Source organism: Mustela lutreola, chromosome 13, assembly GCF_030435805.1.
Source record: "Mustela lutreola isolate mMusLut2 chromosome 13, mMusLut2.pri, whole genome shotgun sequence".
NCBI lineage: Eukaryota > Metazoa > Chordata > Mammalia > Carnivora > Mustelidae > Mustela > Mustela lutreola.
In genome coordinates this window covers 91,600,184-91,617,141 of record NC_081302.1, presented here as the reverse complement: position 1 = coordinate 91,617,141, position 16,958 = coordinate 91,600,184, and positions in this window count along the sequence as shown.

Here is a 16,958-nt window from a genome sequence, read left to right as displayed (position 1 = left end):
GGTAGCCCAGCTCTCATCCAATTGTCTCCAAGCAACAAGACAGGTTAGATCTGCTGGATCTGGGGGAGCAACCGAGGAGGCTGAGTTGAAATGGACTCTCCCGTGGATGTGTCCTAATATGATTTTGTGTCTATGGAGACCTTGGAATGAAGCGGTGGCACTGGGGCCCTGAAGGGTTCTCCTAAGGAGAGGCTTTCACACAGATCCATCGTGCAAGTTTCGCATGTTTAGATGAGATTTGTTCTGTTGAGTGAGTGAAGAAACAGCCATATGCTGTTATTGAAATCCAGGCCTCTGAGGAGAGATGCCTGGAAACCAAAGCAATGGATCCGATAGGTGCCTAGGGGCCTGTTCGTTCCTTTTTACCACTGGGGACATCAGTCTGAAGGCCTGAGTGCAGGTAGGCGCTCAGATGGGCCCAGATTACCCTGTGGGTCCTGGGAAGCCACAAATATTGGGATGGCCTCAGGGACTTTGGAGATTTATCCTATTATTAGGGTTGTGGCCATTGGAATGGGCACATACAATTCCCTTGGAGAGGGCAAGCACAGTCTTCAGGTTTGGCTCCAGGGGTCTGAGCCTGTAGGGTGTGTAGGCCAGGGCTGTTCGGACAGTTGTCTGAAAACACAAACTCGGCTTATGTTTCGGGTCATAGGTATGGCAGGACTGATCTACAGACCATGAGGAGAACTCTTCGGGATATGAAAAAAGGGCAAGTGTGAGGCTCTTGCTCAAGTTTTTGTCTCTGGATATCGTGTCACTCATGGTCGTGAAATTTCCGGATGACTTCATGGGAAATGGACGAGTCTTACTCTCTGGGGGTTTGGCCCCATCCAAAGAGTTTGGGGTCATCCTGTGTGATAGAAGAAGTCCGTTGTTCTGTTGTTGTTGATTTGTTTTGTTTTGTTTTTCAACCTCAGGTGTCCCACCAAATGAGGGATTCCAGAGTAGAGCCCTGGGGAGGGGCAACTGGACAACCAGAAATCTGGTTAAAAATTGGGGCCTAGGGACATGTCAAGCCCATTTTGACATCTAATGGTCCAGCCACTGAGAGGATGTACTAGAGGACAGGACTCACGCTGATGGTCACAATGTGTGTTTATGCCGTCGTCGCACTCAAGAATGGGCGGGGCCTCAGTATGAATGCTGGTTTGTCCTACACTGAACGTTTGACAACATGCTAACAACAAGGTTTCTTGCCATGGGTAAGGAAGAGTTCTGATTTCTGCAGCACAGTCACCCCTGGGCAGTGATTGGAGTTAAGGACTAGGTTCTGTAGCCTGAAAACTGAGGTAGGGAAGAGATGATGACCTAAGGCCATGTTGGGTCTGATGTGCTCAGTGTGCGGTCAGCTGTCTGGGTGTTGGTCACGAGGTCCGGGCTCAGGTTGTCTGACAGTGCATTAGTGCCCAGGTTAGACTATAAATTTTGGGTGCATTCGAGTGCCGTGTAGGTTCTTATCTAAAGAACTCTTCAGGATATGAAGAATGAGCGAGTCTGAGGCGCGTGCTCAGGCTTTTTTCTCTGGATTTGGTATCAGCGATGGCCGTAATATGTTGGGGACGCCCAATGGTCCATGGACGAATTTTGCTCTATGTGGATTTGGCCTGTCCCAATTGTTTTTCGTCAATCTGTGGGATGGGAGGACTCCTTTCAGGTTTATTACCTCAGGTGTCCCACCAAAAGAGGAATTCCAAAGCAGAGCCCTAGGGAAGAGTGAAGGGACAACCCGAACTATGGTTAAAAATTGGGGCCTAGGGGCATGGCAAGCCCAATATGCTGTCTCTCCATCCAGCCACTGAGAAGCCTTACCTGAGGGCTGGGCTCAGGCTGAGGGTCACAATGTGTGTTTGTGACCAATGGGGCCCACAAGCATGGGCGGGGCCTCATGGGCCACACTGGTTTCAACTACACTGAACCTTGGACAACATGCCAACCACAAGGTTTCTTGCCATGGGGAAAGAGTTCTGATTTCTGCATCATTTTCAAACCCTGGCAGTGATTGGAGATAAGGTCTAGGTTCTGAAGCCTGAAAACCGATGCTCCCAAGAATGGGGATGACCTCATTTTGGGCACGCCGGGTTCCCTCATTCCGAGGGTTGTTCAAAGCGCCGGGAGGCGAAATTGGCGCCTGCGTAGTTGGGAGATGCGTGGGTGCGGGACTCAGGGTTCCCGATATGGAGGCCATGAGGAACAGGACCCCTGAATCAGAAGGCTGGGGCAGCGAGTGAGGGTCGAGCCCGAGCTTCGTGATGGGCCCTGACACATGGTATAGCACCAGGGACGGGATCCCCGCAGGCCAGGGATCCGCGGGCATTGTCCTCACCACAGTCCGTCTCACCGAGTCCCTCTTGGCAGGGTGCGGGAGCGGACACTCACAATGCCCAGCCACGCCCCGTTGGGCGGCCCAGCATACGTGCGGCGACCGAGGTGAATTCGCCAGGCGTATTCCGGCCAATTCTCACGAGCGTTCCGCCCAAACCAGGATCGGATTGAGCAGAACGCTCGTGAGAATTTGCCGGCCTTGGGCAGCCCTGCGGACTGCCGTACTCTCCATGGCCCAGGGCCCTTTCTCGCCCAGGTCATGTTGCGGCCTGCCCGGAAATCGCACGGGATAGAGGTGGCCCACCAGGGGGCGCCGGCGCAGTGAGCGTACCTGGAGCAGAGTTGAAGGACGGATGGCGATGGTGCCTGTGCCTCCATCTTTCGGGAATGGGGCGCCCAAGGATGGGGATGACCTCATTTTGGGCACGCAGATTTTTCTCACTCCGAGGGTTGTCAGAAGAGCCGGGAGGCGCCGTTGGCACCTGCGTGGTTGGGAGATGCGTGGCTGTGGGACTCAGGGTTCCCTATATGGAGGCCACGAGGAACAGGACCCCAGAAGCAGAAGGCTGGGGAAGCAAAGAGCGTTCGAGCCCGGGCTTCGTGATGGGCCCGGGTCCATTGTGTAGCGCCAGGAACGGGACCCCCGCAGCCCAAGGATCCACAGGCGTTGTCCTCGCCGCAGTCCGTCTCACGGAGTGCCTCTTGGGGGGTTGCGGGAGCAGGCACTCACAATGCCAGCCAGGCCTCGGGCGGGGGGGGCGGTGGCCCTTCAGATGTGCCGCACCCGAGGTGAATTCGCTGGGAGTTTTCCGGCCAATTCTCACGAGCTTTCAGCCCAAACCGGGATCCGTTTGGGCAGAACGCTCGTGAGAATTGGCCTGTGTTGGGCATTCCTGCGGACCGCCATTCTCTCCATGGCCCAGGGCCCTTTCTCGCCCAGGGCATGTTGCCTCCGCCCGGAAATCGCACGGGGTAGACGCTGCCTATCCGGGGGTGCCGGCGCAGAGGAGCGTTCCGGGAGCAAAGTTGAAGGACGGATGTCGGCCGGGCATGCGCCTCCCTCTTTCAGGAAATGGGGCGCCCAAGGATGGGTATGACCTCATTTTGGGCACGCAGCTTTCTCTCATTCTGAGGTTCGTCAGAAGCGCCGGGAGGCGCAGTTGGCGCCTGCGTGGTTGGGAGATGCGTGGCTTCGGGACTCAGGGTTTCCGATATGGAGGCCACAAGGAACAAAACCCCGGAAGCAGAAGGCTGGGGAAGCGAGCGAGCGTTCGAACCCGGGCTTCGTGATGGGCCCCGACCCATGGTTTAACGCCAAGGACGGTACACCCGCAGGTTTAGAATCCACAGGCATTGTCCTCGCCACTGTCTGTCTTGCGGAGTGCCTCTTGGAGAGTGCGGGCGCGGGCACTACAATGCCAATCCAGGCCCTGGGGGGTGGCCCAGCAGAAGTGCAGCGCCCGAGTTTACTTCGCCGGGCATTTTCCGGCCAATTCTCGCGAGCGTTCTGATCAAAGTGGGATCAGTTTGGGCAGAACGCTCGTGAGAATTGGCCGGCGTTGGGCAGCCCTGCTGACCGCCCTGCTCTCCAGTGCCCAGGGCACTTTCTCGCCAAGGGCATGTTGCGGCCGCCCGGGCATCGCATGGGGTAGATGCTGCCCCCCCACCCCCGTGGGCGCCGGCGCAGTGGAGCGATCCGCGAGAAGAGTTGAAGGACTGATGGCCGCGTGGCGAGCGCCTCCGTCTTTCGGGAAAATGGGGCTCCCAAGAATGGGGATGACCACATTTTGGGCACGCAGGTTTCCCTCATTCCGAGGGTTGTCCAAAGCGCCGGGAGGCGAAATTGGCGCCTGCGTGGTTGGGAGATGCGTGGGTGCGGGACTCAGGGTTCCCGATATGGAGGCCATGAGGAACAGGACCCCGGAATCAGAAGGCTGGGGCAGCGAGCGAGGGTTCGAGCCCGAGCTTCGTGATGGGCCCTGACACATGGAATAGCACCAGGGATGGGTCCCCCGCAGGCCAAGGATCCGCAGGCGTTGTCCTCGCCGCAGTCCGTCTCACGGAGTGCCTCCTGGCAGGGTGCGGGAGCGGGTACTCACAATGCCCGGCCAGGCCCCGGGGGGGTGGTCCTGCAGACGTGCGGCACCCGAGGAGATTCGCCCGGCGTTTTCTGGCCAATTCTCACGAGCGTTCTGCCCAAAACAGGATCGGATTGGGCAGAACGCTCATGAGATTTGGCCGGCGTTGGGCAGCCCTTCAAACCGCCCTGCTCTCCATGGCCCAGGACCCTTTCTCGCCCAGGGCATGTTGCGGCCGCCCGGAAATCGCACGCAAAATACGTGGACCACCCGGGGGCGCCGGCGCACAGGAGCGTCCCGGGAGCAGAGTTGAAGGACGGGTGGCGGCCGGGCGTGCGCCTCCAGCTTTAGGGATCATGGGACGCCCAAGAATGGGGATGATCTCATTTTGGGCACGCAGGTTTATCTCACTCCGAGGGTTGTCCGAAGCGCCGGGAGGCCCCGTTGGCGCCTGCGTGGTTGGGAGACGCGTGGCTGCAGGACTCAGGGTTCCCGATATGGAGGCCAGGAGGGACAGGACCCCGGAAGCAGAAGGCTGTTGAAGCGTGCGAGCATTCGAGCCCTGGTTTCGTGATGGGCCTGGCCCCATGGTATAGCGCCAGGGATGGAACCCCTGCAGGCCGAGCATCCGCAGGCGTTGGCTTCGCCGTGTTCCGTCTCGCGGAGTGCCTCTTGGCAGGGTTCGGGTGCGGGCACGCACAATACCCGGCGAAGCCCCGGGTGGGCGGCCCTGCCGACATGCGGCGCCCGAAGAGACATCGCTGGGCGTTTTCCGGCCAATTCTCACGAGCGTTCTGCCCAAAACAGGATCGGATTGGGCAGAACGCTCGTGAGAATTGGCCGGCGTTGAGCAGCCCTGCGGACCGCCCTGCTCTCCATGGCCCAGGGCCCTTTCTTGCCCAGGGCATGTTGTGGCCACCCGGAAATTCCACGGAAAAGACGCGGCCAACCCGGAGGCGCCGGCGCAGTGGAGCGTCCGGGAGCAGAGTTGAAAAACGGTTGGCGGCCGGGCGTGCGCATCCGTCTTTCGGGAGGTGGGGCTCCCAAGAATGGGGATGACCTCATTTTGGGCACGCAGGTTTCTCTCACTCCGAGGTTTGTCCGAAGCGCCAGAAGGCGCCGTTTGCGCCTGCGTGGTTGGGAGATGCATGGCTGCGGGACTCAGGGTTCCTGATATGGAGGCCACGAGATAAAGGACCCCGGAAGCAGAAGGCTGGGGAAGCAAGCGAGCGTTCGAGCCCAGGCTTCGTGATGGGCCCGACCCTTTGGTATAGCGCCAGGAATGGGACCACCGCTGGCCGACGATCCGCAGGCGTTGGCCTCAGGGTGGTCGGTCTCGCGACGTGCCTCTTGGCGTGGTTCGGGTGAGGGCACTCACAATGCCCGGCCAGGCCCCGGGGGGGGGCGTCCCTGCAGTTGTGCGGTGCCCGAAGAGACTTCGCCGTGCTTTTTCCGGCCAATTCTCACGAGCGTTCTGCCCAAACGTGGGAAATTCTCCATAGCCTCTTGACACCACCCCTCCATTTGTCGGACATAATAGACACAAACTCCAGTGTGATCAAATATCTGAAATCCCCCCTTACTCAGGAGCTGGCTATCTTTTTATTTATTTTTTTAAAGATTTTATTTATTTATTTGACAGAGCGAGATCACAAGTAGGCAGAGAGGCAGGCTCGTGAGAATTGGCCGGAAAACGCCCAGCGAAGGCTCTTCGTGTGCCGCATATCTGCAGGGCCACCCGCCCGGGGACTGGCCGGGCTTTGTGAGTGCCCGCACCCAACCCCTCCAAGAGGCACTCCGCGAGCCGGGCTGAGGTGAGGGCAACGCCTGCATTCCTCAGCCTGCGGGGGTCCCTTCCCTGGCGATATACCATGGGGGCGTGCCTGTCACGAAGCCTGGGCTCGAACGCTCGCTTGCTTCCCCAGCCTTCTGCTTCTGGAGTCCTGTCCCTCGTGGCCTCCATAGCGGGAGCCCTGTTCCCGCAGCCACTCATCTCCCAACCAAGCAGGTGCCAACGGCACCCCCCGGTGCTTCAGACAACCCTCAGAGTGAGATAAACCTGCCTGCCCAAAATGAGATCATCCCCATCCTTGGGCACCCCATCTTCCCGAAAGACGGAGGCACACGCCCGGCCGCCACCTGTCCTTCAAATCTGCTCCCGGAACTCTCCACTGCGCTGGCGGCCCCGGTTGGGCCGCATCTTTTCCGTGCAATTTCCTGGCGGCTGCAACATGCCCTGGGCGAGAAAGGGCCCTGGGCCATGGAGAGCAGGGCGGTCCACAGGGCTGCCCAACGCCGGCCAATTCTCACGAGCGTTCTGCCCAATCCTATCCCAGTTTGGGCAGAACGCTCGTGAGAATTGGCAGGAAAACATCCAGTGAAATTGCTTTGAGCGTCCCAGGTCTGCAGGGTCGCCCCCTGTGCCTGGCACAGCAACACGAGCAGTTGCCTCCGAACCTCGCCAGAAAGCCAACCATGGGCACGCTCCAGCAAGGCCTAAGCCTCCTGCTCCTCAGCCTCTGAAGGTCCCCGCCCTTGCGCTGTCAAGGCTGCCCCGAGGCCCGGGCACAAACCCTCGCCTGCTTCCTTAGCCTTTCGTTTCCACGGTCCTTTCCCATGCGGCCACCAACTGGGGAATATTGAGTGTACGAGACGCCTCCCCCTCCGCCATGCCCGCTTCATCACAATCGGTGCCTTTTGGCGCTTGTGCCAATTTCAGAGGGAGAGAAACCTCCTGCCCACACTGAGATCAGCCCCATCCTTGGGCATCCCTTTCCTGGATGAAAAGTCATAGGCAGACGCCCGGCCACAACCCATCCCTCAACACGTCTCCTGGAACCCTCCCCTGTGCAAGGGTCCCCGGGTGGGCTGCATCGCATTGGCACGTTTTTCAGGCGGTTGTGTCATGCCCTGAGCGAGAAAGGGCCCTCAGCCCCTGGGAGTAGGGTGGTCCGCAGAGCAGCCCCATGCTGGCCAATTCTCAGGAGCGTTCTGCCCAAGCTGGGATCAGTTTAGGCAGAGTGCTCCTGAGAATGGGCTGGAACATGCCGGCGAACTGGCTTCAGGTGCAGCACGTCTGCAGGGCCGCCCCCTGGTCCTGGCCTGGCATGGCAAGCTGTCCTGTCTGAAACATGCCAGAAAGCGATCCAGTAGTCAGTCTGTGGTGAAGCTATCGCCTCCTGCTCCTCATCCTCCGAGCATCCCATCCCTGATACTGTCCATTGGGGCTCGGCCTGAGCAGAGGCCTGGACAAGAACCCTGCCCTGCTTCCTCAGTCTTCCATTTCCAGGGACCTGTCCTTTGGTGCCTCCAACTGGGGAACCCTGAGTCTCCTGCCACGCCTCCCTATCCCACCCCGGTGCACACGGTGCCTTTCTGCTCTTCGGACAAGACACAGAGCAAGAGAACGCTTGTGAGAACTGGCTGGAAAACACCTGGCAAAATCACTTTGGGCGCCACAAGTCGGCAGGGCAGCCCCCGGGTCTTGCCGGGCACCACGAGCAGTCGTGTCAGAACCCCGCCAGAAAACCCTCCAGATGGCAGGCTCCAGTGACGCTGATGCCTCCTGCTCCTCAGCTTCTGGGGGTACCCTCCCTGGAGCTGTCGATGGGGCTAGTCCTGCCACTAGGCCCGGGCATGAAACCTCACCTGCTTTCCCTGCATTTGGTTTCCAGGGGCCTGTCCCTCCGGGCCTCCACCTGGGGAACAAGGAGTCCTGTGCCACGCCTCCGCAACCCTCAACTCTACTCCAGGAACGCTCCCATGGGCCAGTGCCCCCGGATGGGACACATCGTCTTGGCAAGTTTTCTGGGTCACTGTGACATGCCCCGAGCAAGAAAGGGCCCTCGGCCATGTGGAGTAGAGTGGTCCGCAGGGCTGCCCAATGCCAGCCAATTCTCACAATCATTCTGTCCAAACCCATCCCGGTTTGGGCAGAACGCTCATGAGAATTGGCCCGAAAACGCCAGGCCAACTCACTTTGGGCACCGCGCATCTGCACGGCAGCTCCCTGGGCATGGCCCGGCATCATGAGCCCAGCCACCACCCGTCCCTCAACTCTGCTTCAGGAACGCTCCCCTACACCAAGGCCCCCAGGTGGGCCTTGTCTCAGCGCATTTTCCTGGTGGCCGTGACATGCCCCCAGCGAGAAAGGGCCCTCAGCCACGGGGAGAAGGGTGGTCCAGAGGGCAATCCAACACCAGCCAATCCTCATGAGCGTTCTGCCCAACCGGGGTTGGTTTAGGCAGAACGCTCGTGAGTATTGGCTGGAAAAGGCCCGCCTAAATCGCTTTGGGCGCCGAAAGTCTGCCGGGCAGCCCTGTAGGTATCGGCCGTCATCCCCAGTCGTCACGTCGAACTCTGCTTGAACGTCTTCTGAGTCTGGCACAGGCCAAGCAGATGCCTCCTGCTCCTCAGCCTCCAGGGGTCCCCTCCCTGGACCTGGCCCATGGGTCTGGGACAGCCCTGATGCCCAAGCACAAGCCCTCGCCTGCTTGCTCAACCTTCAGTTTCCTGGGTCCTGTTCCTCGGTGCCCCAACTGGGAAAGCCTGAGTCCTGTGCCACGAGCATCCTAAGATCCTATGTCAAGGTGCCTTTTGGAGCTGCAGACAAGCCTCTGAGTGAGAGATACATTCCTGCCTCCACTGAGGCCAGACCCATCCTTGGGCTCCCAAGTCACCCAAAGAGTCGGGTGCAGACGCCCCGCCACAAACCCTCCCTCAACTTTACTCCTGGAACACTCCCCTCCGCCGGCGCCCCCGGGTGGGTCGCTGTGTCTCGGCGTGTTTTCTGGGGGGCCGCGCCATGCCCTGAGCGAGAAAGGGCCCCTCAGCCATGGGGAATGGGGCAATGTGCAGGGTTGCCTATCGCCGGCCAATTCTCACGAATGTTCTGCCCAAATCGATCCCAATTAGAGCAGAATGCTCGAGAGAACTGTCCAGAAAATGCCCGGCAAACAAGCTTTGGGCACCACACGTCTGCAGGGCTGCCCCCTGGGCCTGGCCTGGGATCCCGAATGTTACGTCTGAACCCGGCCAGAAAGCCCTCCGTGAGTCCGGTTCAGTTGAGTCTGACACCTCCTGCTCCTTAACCTCTGGGGGTTCCCTCCATTGCACTGTCCAATTCGACTGGTACAGCCCCGTGGCCCAGGAATTAACCCTTGCCTTCTTTCTTGGCCTTCTGTTTCCAGGATCCTCTCCCTCGGGCCCTCCAATTGGAAAACCCTGAGTCCCATGCCACATATCCACCTGCCACCCAGGTGGAAATAGTGCCTTTTAGAACTTTGGAAATGCCTTGGGGGCAGAGAAATCTTCATGCCCCCACTGAGGCCACTCCCAAGCATCGGTGCCCCAGTGGCTGGAAAAGTCAGAGGTGGATGCCACACCCTCTTCCTCATTCTGCTCCGGGAAATTTCCCCTGCACTAGGGCCCCTGGGTGGCCCTCATCGTCTCAGTGCCTTTACTGGATGACTGCGACATAGCCCGCCTGAGGAAGGGCCCACGGTCATGGGGACAGGGCGGTCCTCAGGGCTGCCCAACCCCGGCCAATTCTGATGAGTGTTCTGCCCAAATTGATCCAGATTTGAGCAAAACGTTCTTGAGATTTGGCCGGAAAATACCCTGCGTTCTCGATTCGGGTGACACATGTCTGCAGGGCCGCCTGTTGGGCCTGGCCCAGGATCCCATGTTGTCATGACTCGGACCCTGCCAAAAAGCCCTCCATGAATCAGTTGGAGATGAGGCCAATGCCTCCTGCTCCTTGGCAACCGTGGGTTCCCTCCCTGGAGCTGGGAGATGGGGTCTGCCATGCCCCTATTCCTTGGTCCTAACCCTCACCTAGTTTTCAGTCTTACCTTCGCAGGGTCCTGTCTCTCGAACCCTCAACTGCAGGAAATCTGAAACCCACCCCATTAGTCCTCTTGCCACCAATTTGAAAACCGTGGTTTTGGAGCCTGAGTCAACCATTGTATGTGGAGACCCATGCCTGCCCTGCCCCCAACAAGGCCTTTCCACACCATCAGCAGCATAGTCTCTGCATGTTTCCCTGATGGCTATGCAAGCACTGTGCAAGAAACAACTATAGTCCACCAGAGACGGGTGGTCCAAATAACCCATTAATGCCAGCCTATTCTCACCATATGGGTTTAGGTAGAATGCTCATGAGAATTGGCAGGAAATTCCCTGGAGACCTCACTTTGTGCAGCTCATGTCTTCCTGAACACGGCCTTTTCTAGAGTCCTGTCCTCAGTGAGCTTGGCAAGAACTCAGGGAAAGCCCTCCACAAGCCAGCGGATGTAAGGCCAATGACTCTCCCTACTGAGCCCTGGGTGACTGCCTCGGTCCCAGAAGATCTGACATACCATGCCCCTAGGCTCTAAATAAACTGTAGTTTCATTATTCATGCTTCCATTCTAAGGCTCCTGGCCCCAAATCCCCTCAGATAAAGGAGGTCTGAGTGACACCCCACCACTCCACCGGCCACGTGGTAGGGATTCATGCTGATTGGAGTTGTGTCAAGCCCTCCAAGGGGGTGAAACCTGCTTGCACCCATAAAGCTTCCCTGACCATCACGCCCCCCCTCGGCCATAAAGCCATATACTTGTGATGGAAGAGGTGTGTCCCCAATTCATCCCTGTGGGCAGGCCCCCTCAGATTCAGTATATATGGCCTGCAATGTTCCAAGGCCCTAACTCTAACCTTTCTTTGGGTTTTCGGGCTTCCATTCCAAGGGGCCTAACCCCCAGGCCCCTGAATTAAGGACCCCTGAGCAACACCTCAGGAATCCGCTCTCCACATGGATGGAACCCATGCCACTTGGAGCTGCGCTAAACCTTCAGAGGGGCAGAAACCTGCATGTCCCCCTAAAGCCACTCCTACCATCAGTGGCCCCCCAGAGACAAACCCTGATTCTTCAGGTTGCCAGATGAATGTCCTAAACTCTGCCTCGATGGGAGCCAATTTCAGCATTGCCAATTTGGGCCTGCCATGTCCCTAGGTTCTAACCCGAACACTAGGTGGGGTATACAAGCTTCCATACCATGAGGCCTGGCACCCACACCCCCCAGATTGGGGATGCCTGAGACTCACTCTGGCACTCCCCTGGTTCCTAGGGTGCAGTAGTGCCATTGGGAGGTGCACACATTCCTCAGAGCTATGAAACCTGCAAGACCCCGCAAGGCCACACACAGCATTGTTCAACCCCTGGACTCAAACCCGGAATCCAACCCCCTGCCTGGTGCCTGTTCTCAACTCAGCACACCAGGGATCCTACCTCAGCAAGAAAAGTTCAGACCTGCCATGACCCTATGCCCTTACCATAAACCTAATTTGGGTTTTTAGGTTTCTATCCAAAGATACCTGGCTCCCACATCCCCATGATTAAGGACAGCAGAGTGACACCATGTGACTCCACTGACCACGTGGGCAGACTTCTTGTGGTTTGGGGCTGCACCAAACCCTCAGACAGGGAGAAACCTGCAAGCCCCCCTAAAGCCTCCCTCAACATGAGAGACCTTATGGCCATAAATCCGGATTCTGCTGTGCCTCCAGATGTATGGCCTGGACTCAGCCCTGTGGAGAGCCCGCATCAGCACCAGTACATTGGGCCTGCCGTGCCCAAAGGCCCTAACACTAACCCTATGTGGGTGTACAGGCTTCCATGTCCAGAGGCCTTTTCCCTAAGCCTGATGATGGGCACCTGTGAGACTCACAGTGGCATAAAGCATGCCTCAGTGACACCCCAGGGCTGCGCCCCACACACATGAGGAAACTGTGCCCTTTGGAGCTCAGCAGAACCCTCAGACTGGGAGAAACTTGCATGCCACTCTGAGGATGCTCCCAGTTTCTATAGCATCCCTAGACACAAACTTGGAATCTGATATGCCTGATGCCCAGCCTGACGTCAGCCCACTGGAAAGCCTGCCTCAGCACCAGCAGATCAAGCCTGCCTTGCCCTGAGGCCCTGCCATAACTTTAGTTTCTGTTTTCAGGCTTTCAATTCAAGAGGCCTGGCCCCCAAACTCCCCAGATTAAGGACCCCTCTGTGCAAACCCAAGAATCCGACTGCCATGCGGGGGGAGACTGTGCCATTTAGAGCTCTGCAGTGCCCTCAGAGAGGAAGAAACATGCACACCCTTCTAAAACACTCTCAACATCAGTAGCCCCCCTGGCCAGAAACCCCGATTCTGCCACACTGCACGATGAGCTCCCTCAACTCAACCCTGAGGGGAATCTGAATCACCGCTGGTGGATCAGAGCTGCAATTCCCCAAGGCCATTACCCTAACCCTAAGTTGTGTTTTCATGCTTCCTTCTACATGGGTCTGTCCTGCAAGCCCTCTGGTTTGGGAACCCTAGAGACAAACCATAGGAGTCCACCTGCCACCTAGAAGGAAACCAGTCTGTTTGGACTTGCAAGGAACTGTCAGAAAGAGAGAAACCTGTGTGTCCACATGAGTACTCCCCTATGTTCTTCAGCCCCCCCAGCCTCGTACGCCACCTGAACCCCATTTTCAACGCAGCTCCTCAGAGATCCCGCCTCTGGACCAGCAGTTTGGATCTGTCACACCCACAGCTCAGCTCTCCTCAGTGAACTCTGTCAGCTCTAGGAAGACCTGGAACTACCCTGCCTGCTGCAAAGCTGGGATCTCCTCTCCATCTTTTCAACTTAAACAGGCCCAGAGCTTTCTTGAGAAAGTGGGAAGGATGGGGAGCCTGGGTGACTCAGTGGGTTAAAGCCTCTGACTTAAGCTCCTGAATGTTCAGCCCCTCCTTTCCTCTTTTGCCCTATTTCTCTCCACTTACCATTGTACATGCAAACTGGAAGGAACATATCAATGGAACATGGACATGTTCTGAGGTCTAAACTTTCCCTGGCAGCTTTCTGAGGGCTCCTTATGCAATCAGAAAGTAGTGTATCCCACCACAGTGTTATTGAAATTGATCATTGACAGAAAAGGAGAAGAAAAATCACTCCATTTTTACCTCGCTCTTCATGAAGTAGAACGTGGCCTTCTTCTTTCCTTCCTTTATTTCAGTTCAAATATGTTTCCATGCAGTGTTCATTCCTTTGCTTCAGCGGTAGGATTTTGTGATTCCTCACCTGCACAGAACACCCAGAGCTCATCACAGTGTGTACCCTCCCTTATAGGGAGATATCTAGGAGGGCAACTGCTGGATTCTAGGGCTGTTCAGTTCTTAGCTTTCAAAGGAACCACGATGCTCTTTTCTAGAGTGGCTGCAACAACCCACATGCCCACTGACAGTGCAGGAGGGTTTTGCTGGAAGCAGAACATTCCCTGCCAGCAATTTCCTAAGGAGGAAACAAAAAACTTGGGGATAACATGACTCACCCAGCGTCCATCAAGCAACCCCAGAAATTCAACCCAGGGTTCCTGATGCCATGCCCTGTGAGGCCATCAGAATGCCTCTATCCAGGGGAATTACCAAAGACTCTCCTGACTTCACCACCCATGAACCTGCAGAGAAAGGATGCCATGTCCAACTCTCTAAATGGTCGACCGAGTGAAACTAGACAGCCAAGCTTCTGTTTTCAATCATCCAAGGCTCCTTGGACTCCTTTTGAATTTTCCCTCTGCCCTCCTTGGAACTCTTTGGATAAAAAACATGAATCCCTTAGGATACATCATGATGGACAAAGGAGAAGCCATCATCCAAGCTTCTCTCTGACCACACACATCCACCTAACTCTAGATGCTGGCCATTCCACCACAGCCTAGGACCCATGGAATCAACACTGTTAGATGAAGGAATGAGGTCTATGTTTCAAACACACACCAAGTTCATCTCATCTTCCCCCTTTGAATCCAGGGGATTTGATTAGAAAGAGATGTTCCAAATACCGTGTAAGCCAGAAGCCAACAGAGAAAATGAGATCCCCTGCCAGGTGCTCCCTGCAAGGAAACTCAGGAACCCTAGCACCCACTCTCCATTTCTGACAGCTGCGCTCATGTGACTTTTTGGCTCCATTGGAGAGGAGAGAAAACCCAGGATGTTTGGGGTGAAAGAGAAATTTTACCTCCCATGCTGGCATGGATGTGCCACTGTGCCCCACCGGCCTGCCCTTTTCTCTGAATGCTGACATCCTGGGACAAGCTGCATGATGGATTCAGACGCTGATTTCCAAACTTCACGTCTCATGGAACAAGAGAGCAGAAGGGTCGTCAGGTGCGGATAAGTAGGCACCTCCCACCTAAAGCCTACACACCTGCTCCGATTCCTGGGAGAAGGAAGGAGAGACACATGCTTGATTCTTAAGTGTTCTTTCACTTCCTTCTCAAGCCGGCCAATGCCCTTGTCCTTTATAGAGAAGCAAATAGACTCTTCTAAGTAGACACTCAAGTCTTCGGTTCCAAAGGCACCATGAAACGGGTTTGGCTCTCCCTGGCTCTCCTGGATAGTTCCAGGAGGACCCTCGGGAACTATCCTGACAGCACATTACCAGCAAACCTGGGGCAATGTTTCACAATGCTGAGTGGGGGCCCGGCTCCAGCAGTTGTTACCACCACTCTTGAGACTGGGGAAACAGAGAGTCTTCAGCTCAGCACTACGTCCTGTAAAAATAAGCTGCAGTGCCTCACGTTTCAGGGTTTCTCACCCAGCACCTCACCACTGCCCTCAGAGCCAGCAAGCTGCACAGACTCCTCTTCTGGTGTGTTTCCCACAGCAGCTCGGCACTGCCTCCAGTGCCTCCAGGGGTGGCAAGCTGCATTGCCACCTTTACTACGCTCTCTCGCACCACAGCTCACCTCTCCCTCCAGTGGCGTTAATGGGCACTGCTGAGCCTTCCACGAACTCCTAATGCAGCTCCCAAACCCTCCACAGGTCTAAAGCCACATTGGCACTGCCCCTCCAGTTTAGGACCTCTAGATCACACCCCACGAGTCTGTCTGCAATCCAGAAGAAAAGCGTGCCATTCTAAGCTACGCAGAACCCTAGGAACAACCCACATGGAGCAACCTGCATGCCTCCCTGAGGACATCCCCAACCTCAGCACCAACCCCCAATCACAAACTCACAGCCTGACGTGTTTCCTGATTCCTGGGCTTGACTCAAACCCCAGGGTTCTCACCTCAGGGCTGGAAGATGGGGCTTGGATACTCCTAAGTCCTAACCCAACCCCCAGTTTGTGTTTTCAGGCTTCCGTGCCCAGAGACCTTGCCAACAAGCACTCCAGACTAGGAACCATGGCCACACCTAAGGACTCTGTCTGGCATCGAAGGGAAACCCTTTCATTTGGAGCCTTCCTGAACCCTCAGACTGTGAGAGACCCACATGGATTCCTGAGGCCACCCTCACCGCAGATGGCCCACACAACAAAAAAATCCAGAGTCTGACATGCCGCTTGACCCCCATCCTCAACTCAGCCTGTCAGGGAACCTGCCTCAGCACCAGCAGATTGGATCAGCCATGCCCCATTCCCTAACCCTATGTTGACTTTTCAGAATTCTGTCCCCACAGAACTGGCCCCCAAGCCCTTCAGATTGGGGACACCCGAACCACACCCCAGGACTCTGGCTGCTACCCAGGAGGAAACAGTTCCCATAGGAGATGTGCATAACTCTCAGAGCAGGAGAAATCTGCATGTCCCCCAACCATCAGCAGTCCCCAGCCATAAAGCCGGATTCCGCCACAGGGCTGGAGAAATGGCCTCAACTCAGCCCTGAGAGGAGCCAGACTCAGTGCTGGCAGATTGGGCCTGTAATGCCGCAGGCCCTAATCCTTACCCTAGGCGTGTTGTACAGAGGGTAAGCACCAAAGTCCTGCATATTGCAGATGCCTGAGACTCATGCAGGCACTCCGCTGGCCACCTAGGGAGAAATGGTGCCATTTAGAGCTGTACAGAAACCTCAGAGCGGGAGAAACATGCATACCCCCAGAGGGCAAAACCAGCATCTAAGGCCCATGGACCCAAAACCTCAAGACTCTGATCTACCGCCTGATGCCCGCCCTCAACTCAGCCCTTCAGGGAGCCCTCCTCAGTTCTGAGAGATCAGTCATGCCATGTCTCTAGGCCCCAACCCTAACCTAGGTTGGGTTTTCAGGCTTCCATCCCAAGATGCCCGGCCTCCAAGCCCTCCAGACTGGGGACTCTGGAGCCACATCACAGCACTCAGCAATGCCTTTCATAAGTTAACCATGCCCTATGGATCTGCACAAAACTCCCAGTTTTGGAGAAACCTCCATGGTCCCCAAGGCCAACCCCACTTATGGAGGTCATCCCTGGATAGTGATTCACATTCGGACACAGAGTTTGAGCCTCGTCCTCCAGTCAGCCACCCAAGTAGCTGGTCCCAGAGCCAGAAGATTAGACCTTTCATGCCACTAGTCCTATCCTTACCCTAGCTTCTGTTTTCAGGCCTAATCCTGGTTGTCAACTCATCCCTCTGAGGAGCTCGCCTGAAAGCCAACATATCTGGCCTGCCAATGCCCTAGGCCCTAAGCCAGCAATAGGCTGGGTTTTCCGGCATCCATACCTGGAATCCTGCACTCGAATCCCTCAACATGGTGTACCTCTGATCCTGAAAACACGGCCCCT